The 8,198-nt window shown below is 40.3% G+C and overlaps 1 gene segment (V, D, J or C); it reads right to left on the bottom strand.

Moving 5' to 3' along the window:
* Nucleotides 1-3,468: 3,468 nt before the first annotated feature.
* Nucleotides 3,469-7,500, bottom strand: LOC311016146 (T cell receptor beta constant 2-like). The segment is given in 6 exons: nucleotides 7,292-7,500; nucleotides 5,238-5,280; nucleotides 4,051-4,401; nucleotides 3,947-3,973; nucleotides 3,752-3,858; nucleotides 3,469-3,670 (listed from the first exon to the last, which is right to left on the bottom strand).
* Nucleotides 7,501-8,198: the final 698 nt, after the last annotated feature.

Here is an 8,198-nt window from a genome sequence, read left to right as displayed (position 1 = left end):
TCCTGGGCCACATCAGCCAACTCTGACTGGATCCCGAGGCGTTCCCAGGCAAGTGTGGAGATATAAGCTCTCCACTTAGGCCTGGGTCTTCCCCGTGGCCTCCTCCCAGCTGGTCGCGCCTGAAACATCTCCCTAAGGAGGCGCCCAGTGGGCATCCTTACCAGATGCCCAAACCACCTCAGTTGTCTCCTTTTAATGCAAAGGAGCAGCGGCTCAGCAGTGATGACTGAACTTCTCACCCTATCTCTCCTGTGGAAACTCATTTCGGCCACTTGTATTCGCGATCTACCGGTAGTTCTTTCGGTCAGGCGCTCGCTGACGGGCCCTCCCTTTGGGCCTGGCTCCAGACGGGGGATCCGGGCCGGGTCACTCCTCTTCTTCCTAGGTTATTCATGGGGTCTTTTGAACCATTCTTAGTCTGGCCCCTCACCTGAGACCAATTTGCCATGGGAAACCCTACCAGGAGCACAAAGCTCCAGACAACACAGCTCTCAGGGTCATAGGGACACGCAAACCTCTCCACGCGGTAAGGTGTTGGTTCCCGGACAGGTTTTTTTTTTTAATGGGAACCGGAGCACCCGGAGAAAACCCACACAAGAGAACATGGAAACTCAAAACAGAGAGGACCTGGGACGGACCCAGGACCTTCTTACTGTGAGGCTGTTGTTTTTAAATCCTACGTATCTTGTTTGTTTTTTTTTGGTAGCACTGGAACCTCCTGTTGCAACTATTTAGGAAGCTTTGGAGCAACGTCATCATCCAAATCAAACACAATGCGTTTCAAAGCTGGGTTTTTCTTTTTCTTTTCATGTCCCACGCTTGACTTTGGGGCCCACACAAATGGCTGTCTATTGCACAGGAACCTTCACAGCAAGAGTGGATGACGTCATCGCTAGAGTGCACTGCAGGTGTAAAAAATATATATATATATATATTTCTAACTTGCTGCCGATGCCACAATTTTGACTCTACATACATCATTCTTTGGTGGAAATGTAGATAATCTTGTGCCGGTCACAGACCTGTAACTATGCAAACCAAAAACACTTACACATTTGGCCATAGCTGCTTGAAAGTGAGTAGTCTCACCTACGGCTCCATTGGCTTCCATGTTAAATCAGAGACTAACAAATCTGAAATGGACCAAACCAAAGCGTGTTATACGTGGGTGTACCTCTGCCTAGCGTTTTTGCCTTTTTACAGCTATTCTCCGGTTTTAAATCTTCTGGGCTTCATCAAGCACGTAGCCTCCTTAAGTGAGTAAGTGAAATTCAAGTTTTTGTTTTGGTTATTCAAGTGAGGGCCACCTGTTACAGAAACATCCATGAAAGAGACCACTTTTTTTCAGTACAAGTACTTCAATTTCAGTACTTCAAATTCAGTACCAATACTGAATGCCAATATGAGTACTTAATGATACCATTACAGTTCTAACAATAACTTTGAAACATTTCTAATTTTCATAAGATAATCACTTGCTGACAGTTTAACATTCAACTCAATGTTTTCTCGATGCAAACAGAGCAGAGTTTGCAGTACGAATGTAAATAATTAACCATTTGCCCGTGCTGTCAGTTTAAAGAAATATTAAAAATAGAAAAACTGCGAGACAAGGAGCAGCTTGCAATTCAAAAGGAGAATTGAATGAAATTCCTATTCTGCTCTTATCCGACTGTTATTCAAAGGCATAATAGTTGAAATTAAGGTTGTACTTTGTAGGTTGATTTGTATTTTAGCTCTCATTGTGTGTCTGCTGTACTGCAGGTTTATCCAGCACATGGCACCCTGATAGCCGGCCAGCTGAAGGCTGCAGGCGCTGATGTCTCCACATGTGCAACCTCCACTCAGCAACAGCTCAGAGTCCAAGGTGAGTATCGGTCATGTCTTTGGCATCATGATGAAAAATAACTTCATGCATCACACAAACGTGTAAATACACCCCAAAATACTAACACTGTGGATGAAATCACAGTGAAGAGCTGAGTCTGACAAACTGAGTTTGAACTAGTTGAATTAGTGGAGGAAAATTATCAAAACTTTTCCCGTTCCACATCCAGCCATGCAATTGCTATGTTGTAATTTCACCAGTCACCAGTAGAGAGCAGTAAAGGTAATAGACTACCTATTATTTATAACTGAGTCTGAGATAGAGGGTTTCTGTAGACCTAGAGAATCACAATGGTGGATCTTTCAGGTTTCTAAAAATAATTTTGCATATAAATCCTGTAAATCTACACCATTGCTATATGTGGATATGTGGTTGTAACCTAATGCTGATTCTGTCATATTTATTTTTTTTATTTTAACTCTGTGTTATTTAGATTTTCTGTATTCATTTGATAGTAAATTAATACAGAAAATCTAAATAACACAGAGTTAAAATAAAAAAATAAATATGACAGAAAAAACTGTCATATTTGTTCTAGTTTTGGATTGAATTACTGTATGAATCCTACACACATCTTGATCAAGTTGTGTGTAGGATTCAGCTGGCAGATGTCTGTTTCTGTTGGGTGTCGCACACATTGTTTCCTGTTTATGTGACTTCAAACACAAACATGTTTTTTTTCAAGTAGTAGTCAGTTTGTGTCCCACTGGGGTCCTTGCTGATCAGTTTAATGGTCAACGGTTTAGATGGAAGCCGCAAAATTGATCTTACATCTCTTATTGAATTCCACGTTGAATAACACATTGTATATGCATTCTGCATATTCTGCAGCGGATGACTGTAGCCTCAGGTGACACATACATGGGGGGGTTGATGCAAAGATGCAGCTGCTCTGTGAGTCGGAGGTTGCGGTGAAGAGGAAGGTTGCACCTTCGTCATTTCTCAGCACTGAGAAGGATCTGCAGGCTGCTCTCAGACCACATCCTCTCCTCTGCAGGGTTTCAGACTTCGGTTCGTCTCCCTCACCAACAACAGCTTTGACCTCTTTCTGTACACCCACGAGAACATTTACTTCCTGTTGTTGTGTGGTCGACTCACTAACTTACTTACTACTCGTACAAGATGATACTAAAGTTATGTCTTCTTTATTCATGAAGAGAATAAGCTTCTCTCAATTGTGCAAATTAAAAAAAAAAAACAACTAGATATGATTCAAATAAACCCTCTTTAGTAAAGTCAAATGAAATGGAATCAAGTCAAATGTCACTGAAACTTCTCACTTTGCTCTTCTGGAAAAACTGATGCGATCTGCTTGTGAAGTTTTTTTCTGAGCTGAGACATTTCAACATTTATACGTAGGTGAAGAAAATAGCTTTCTCAGAAACAACGAGCCACTAAAATGACCTCACAGCGTCTGTGGAAAGAGATGTTCACATGAGATATCTAGTTCTTTCTCATTTAAATCAGCCGTTATTATATGAGCAGCGTCTGATATGCAGGTGAACCCGTACCCGTTTAAATATCAATAAAGTTTCAATCTGGAGACATTCTGGAGTAGAGACGTGAAAGCACACGATTGATTGAGTTCCTCTGAAATATGTTTTTATTTTTAATTGAGTAAAAAGCAAGCAAACAAGTGACGCCAAAGAATTAACATGTTAGAAAACACAAAGAACAGCAGAATGCTTTTTATTTACAGACGCCAACACTATCCATCTCCTCCATTTGAGTGATTATTTCTGGCCTCGGCTGCTCTCAGTTGTTCTGCTTTCCAGCTGAACTCTGCAACAGACAGAAAAGGGACATCTTTTTAATGTGAAACACAGAATAAGTACGTGAAGAGACGTAGAAGTGGTAACAAACCTGAAGCTTCCACACCAAGAACGCTACAAAGACACCGTAGATGCTGCTCTTGGCGATGAAAATGCCGTAGGTGAGTTTGGCACTCTGTATGGTTCTCAAATATTTCTCTGCAGAGAAAGTTCAACACATTCACATAAGTGACACAAAGAGGAAACATCCTGAGCACTCTGGTTTCAGCTCATTAAGTATATTTACCTCTTGTCATGACTTTTCCTGACGTTGCTAGAAGAATAAGAAAATGGAGCAGATGAGGATCAAAAAGAACACATTTAGGTCTTTTTCATTTGAATGAAACCTACCTTGTTCTCCTTGAATTGATTTAGAATAATATTCAGTATGCGTCCCGTTGAAGAAGCTGACGGTGCAGGTGAATATGTTGTCGGGTGTGGACCAGTCTTTGGCATCGACCCTCAGCCTGCTGGTGATCTTGTAATACTTTGTGCCGTTCTTCCGCAGGGCAGCGTTGTCCGTTGCCACACCGTCGGTGACATTGTTCCCGTGGATGTCCCAGAATACATGGACATGGTCTGGGTAGAACCCAGTGGCCACACAAACGATGGTCTTCTTCCTCGCATTTCTGTCTTCCTGGCACTCCTTTGGTGAAGGTGGAAGCACTGTCACTGTTGGTGGGGTGATCGGAACTCCTGCTTCTGCAAAGACACAAATGACATGGTTGTCTTTGGAGACTTAAGACTCTTATTCAAATTAACAGCCATGCTTAATTATCTTAACAATAACTGTCAGGCTGGTTCCCTCCCGTCTTTTCTTTTGATTTACTTTGTTTGTTTGTCTTACCACCTGGTATGCAGTACAACCACAACCACCATTTATTTCCCCCTTTCCCCCCTTCTTGACTAATGCAAGTAAAGAAACAGCTGTTGTAAACGGTGCAGTTACTTTCAGTGCAAATGACAGATTTTACCTATGTATTAACTATAATAGCAGCTGAAGCGTGACCACGTCTGGTGGAGCAAATTTAACATATTTTTTTCTCTGCAGCAAACCTCAGTGATTTATCAAGTAGATTTTACATTTTCCTTTAAAAACCAACAGCCATCACTGAATAACAGCAACACATTTATTTTACTTGGTAATTCAGCAGACCTAGGATCTGTGAAGCTCAAGAACAAACATGTGATATTCATAATTTTCTCACCCAACACGGTCAGTCTGGTGCCACTGCCAAAGTAAGCAGGCTCGTTGTTGTTCACACTGATACGGCGCGTCAGAAAAACTACTCAAGCTTCCGACACTGAAAGCCTCACGCTGTCTTTGTTGTCTTGTTTTCTCCAGATAAACTAAACTTTTAACTGTGCACACAAAACTGCTTTCACCAAATTAAATCTTCACACTGTTAGACTGCTGATTTAAATTTAAGAGCATAACATCAAATAAATTCAACTGGTTTTCTTAATTTGATATCACTTTCTTTAATATATTTTGATACATCATGTTTGTATATGTCAAATTATTTTTACGGTCTTACCTAGAACGGTGAGTTTAGTTCCAGCTCCAAAGTAAGCCTCCGACTGTGAACTCACAGTGGTTCACAGAGCTGATAAGAACTGAGAGGAATCATCTGGCCGTAGGACCGCATGTTTTATTGTACCGGAGAACCTAGACTTCCTGCATTAACTTCTTTCACACATTAAAATGAGTGTGTTTACTACCAATCAAATAAAAACTCTATTGCATATATTCTTACTATTGCCTATAATATAATACACATACAAATAACCTGCTCTGAGATGTTTCTTACCTAAAACCGTGAGTTTAGTTCCAGCTCCGAAGTAAGCCGGGTCGTAGGAGCACAGAGGCTTTGGGCGATTAACAAAACTCTTCCTTCTGCCTTTTTATCTGAGCCGCTTTGACATTATTCCAGCCATTTCACGTTTTGACAGAGATATCTTAACAAAATTATACCTAAGCATTCTATCATGAAGTTTAAAATTATTTTCTTACCTAAAACCGTTAACTTTGTTCCTCCACCAAAGAAAGCCTCTCTACCACCACCAGAGTCACAGTGAGCTTTGTCGGTGATTAAAACAGCCCACCATGATGATTTACACTACACTACATGATCTATGCAATACAACGGTTTCTCTCAGTGACCGACCTTTTTATATGTTCTACTTCTCTAACAGGAGAATTCATGTTGACGTCTTACTTACCAAGAACAGTGAGTTTTGTTCCCTGGCCGAAATAAGCTTCGTACTGACACAGTGTTTATGCTTGAGGACAAAATGCTCTGAGCAGAAAGCTGTTTAAGAATGACTCGAATTACAATGATTTTATCTGATTTCTTGCCATTTATCATGACTGTACATGAAATATATACATATATATTTCTTACCTAAAACCGTTAACTTTGTTCCTCCACCGAAGAAAGCTTCAGAACCACCAGAGTCACAGTGAACTTGATCGGTACTCAAAACAGCCGAGACGCTGCTTTTACTTCAAGCAATGCAGTCTCTTCGAAATTTACTTTATTGGATTAAATGTCATTTTTCTTCAAATCTAACCAACAGGTATTGCACTGCTGTCTGGTTTTAACATATTTGATGTTACAAGACCAGTGAATTAATCAGAAGAACATTTGACATCTTACTTACCGAGAACAGTCAGTTTAGTTCCCTGGCCGAAATAGGCTTCGGTATTGGCACAGAGCTTAAGCTTGATAACAAAAAGCACGGAGGTGAACTTAAACTATAACGCACATTAAGTTTCCCTCTGCATCAATCTAATAACGGAGCTTATGTTCAAGTTGACTTACCCAAAACAGTCAGTTTGGTTCCTTCTCCAAAGTAAGCCTCGTTTGCATTGTCACAGTGCAGAAATACTGAGCATGAAACTCTCAAAATCCCAGAATGATCACTTCTGTTTGTACCGAGACTCTAAATCAATGTGACATTCATCAAAACACAGTGATAACTGAGATATTTACCTAAAACCGTCAGTTTGGTTCCTTGGCCAAAGTAAGCAGGATCAGTGTTGGTCACAGTGTTTTCACTTCAGCTCAATATTACCACAGTTTTGTCCTTTACTTTCATCCCAACATTTCCAATACTGTACGTTAGCTGCATTGAAGCGAAGCAGTGAGAGACGCTACTTACCCAAAACAGTGAGTTTGGTTCCTTTTCCAAAGAAGGCTTCAGATCCAGTGTCACACTGAATGTCTCCTCTACCAAAAAGGCTCAAAACTTTCCATGAGCAGCATGTTGAGAGCCAGTGTAATAATCCAGAGGATGAAGAAGGTTTAAACGTGCGGGATGAGCTTCATGATGGGCCAAATGTGTTGTTTTTGTCAAGATGAATAAAAGCAGCATCCCAGTGCTCCACATCTGATTTAAAACTTTATGATTTTCAGCCATTTATTTACTATTTATGTTGTCTTTCTAGTGCCAGTTTGGCCCGACATCGTGCACCTTCAGATTTGTATTTTTCTGCTCTCCCAAGTGTGTCAGGTAGCTTGTAGCCGTCTACACAATGGGTGTTAATGGGAGGAGGTTTTTGTACAGCGGCTCTATAGGAATGTATCACCGTGCCCCCCCTGTCCCCACGATGAAAAAGCATCACACAAAAACCTGAAGTCTCTCTCGTTGTCTCCTCTCTCCCTCCCCCACCCAGCTTCTCCATATCTCAGCCTCCATCTCCGCCTGCCTGAGAGAGCAGCTGTGCAGGTCGGCTGACTGGCGGCTGAACGCGCTCCAACCTGACTGCTGCTATTTCTGTGACAGCTAAGAAAAGAAGCAAGAACGGTGGGAAGGAAACGGGAAACTGGTCTTTGTTCGTAGCTGCTGAGAGGCAGTGACATCACTGCTGGTCACACCTCTTCATCCGCTCAGGTATCAGTGAACTGAGGAGACACACTTACTGACAGATGTGACTGATGCTGACGGTGATCCTTATATTGTTCTTCAAGATAAGTCTTTAAAAAGGTCAAGGTGTAAAATGCCACTTGCAAATGATTCCAACATAAAAAAGTAAAAGTCCTGCATTCAAAATGTTCACAAGGCTCCAAAAGTAAATGTACTCGGTATCTTATGTCAGTATCTAATGTTTTATTTTTATATATTTATATTTATTTTATATGATTGGATAATACTTATTTGATGCATCAATATGAAAGCATCACTTTAGTGTTGCAACTGGTAAAAGTGGGGCGAAACGTAACTGCTTGATGAGCTCAATCTATAATAATACATCATTTATTTGTTGATTTTATTTTGTATTTGTTATGTGAATCTGCAATCACATGTTACATTCTACCACTATACATAAATGCTATGATAGTCAATTAATATTTTATGTTTACATATCTGTTCCTATAAAATAAATATATTGAACTTAAAAAGTATTAAAATACAAAAATATTTTTGTTGAGGTGTTACACTGTACGTTTTTTGTATTTAAAATGTATTAAAAATTAGTATTTAACCAAAATATA

This window comes from Eutrigla gurnardus (genome assembly GCF_963514095.1).
Source record: "Eutrigla gurnardus genome assembly, chromosome: 7".
Lineage (NCBI taxonomy): Eukaryota > Metazoa > Chordata > Actinopteri > Perciformes > Triglidae > Eutrigla > Eutrigla gurnardus.
The sequence above is the reverse complement of the archived record's forward strand: the minus strand, read 5'-3'. Positions and strand labels throughout refer to the sequence as shown.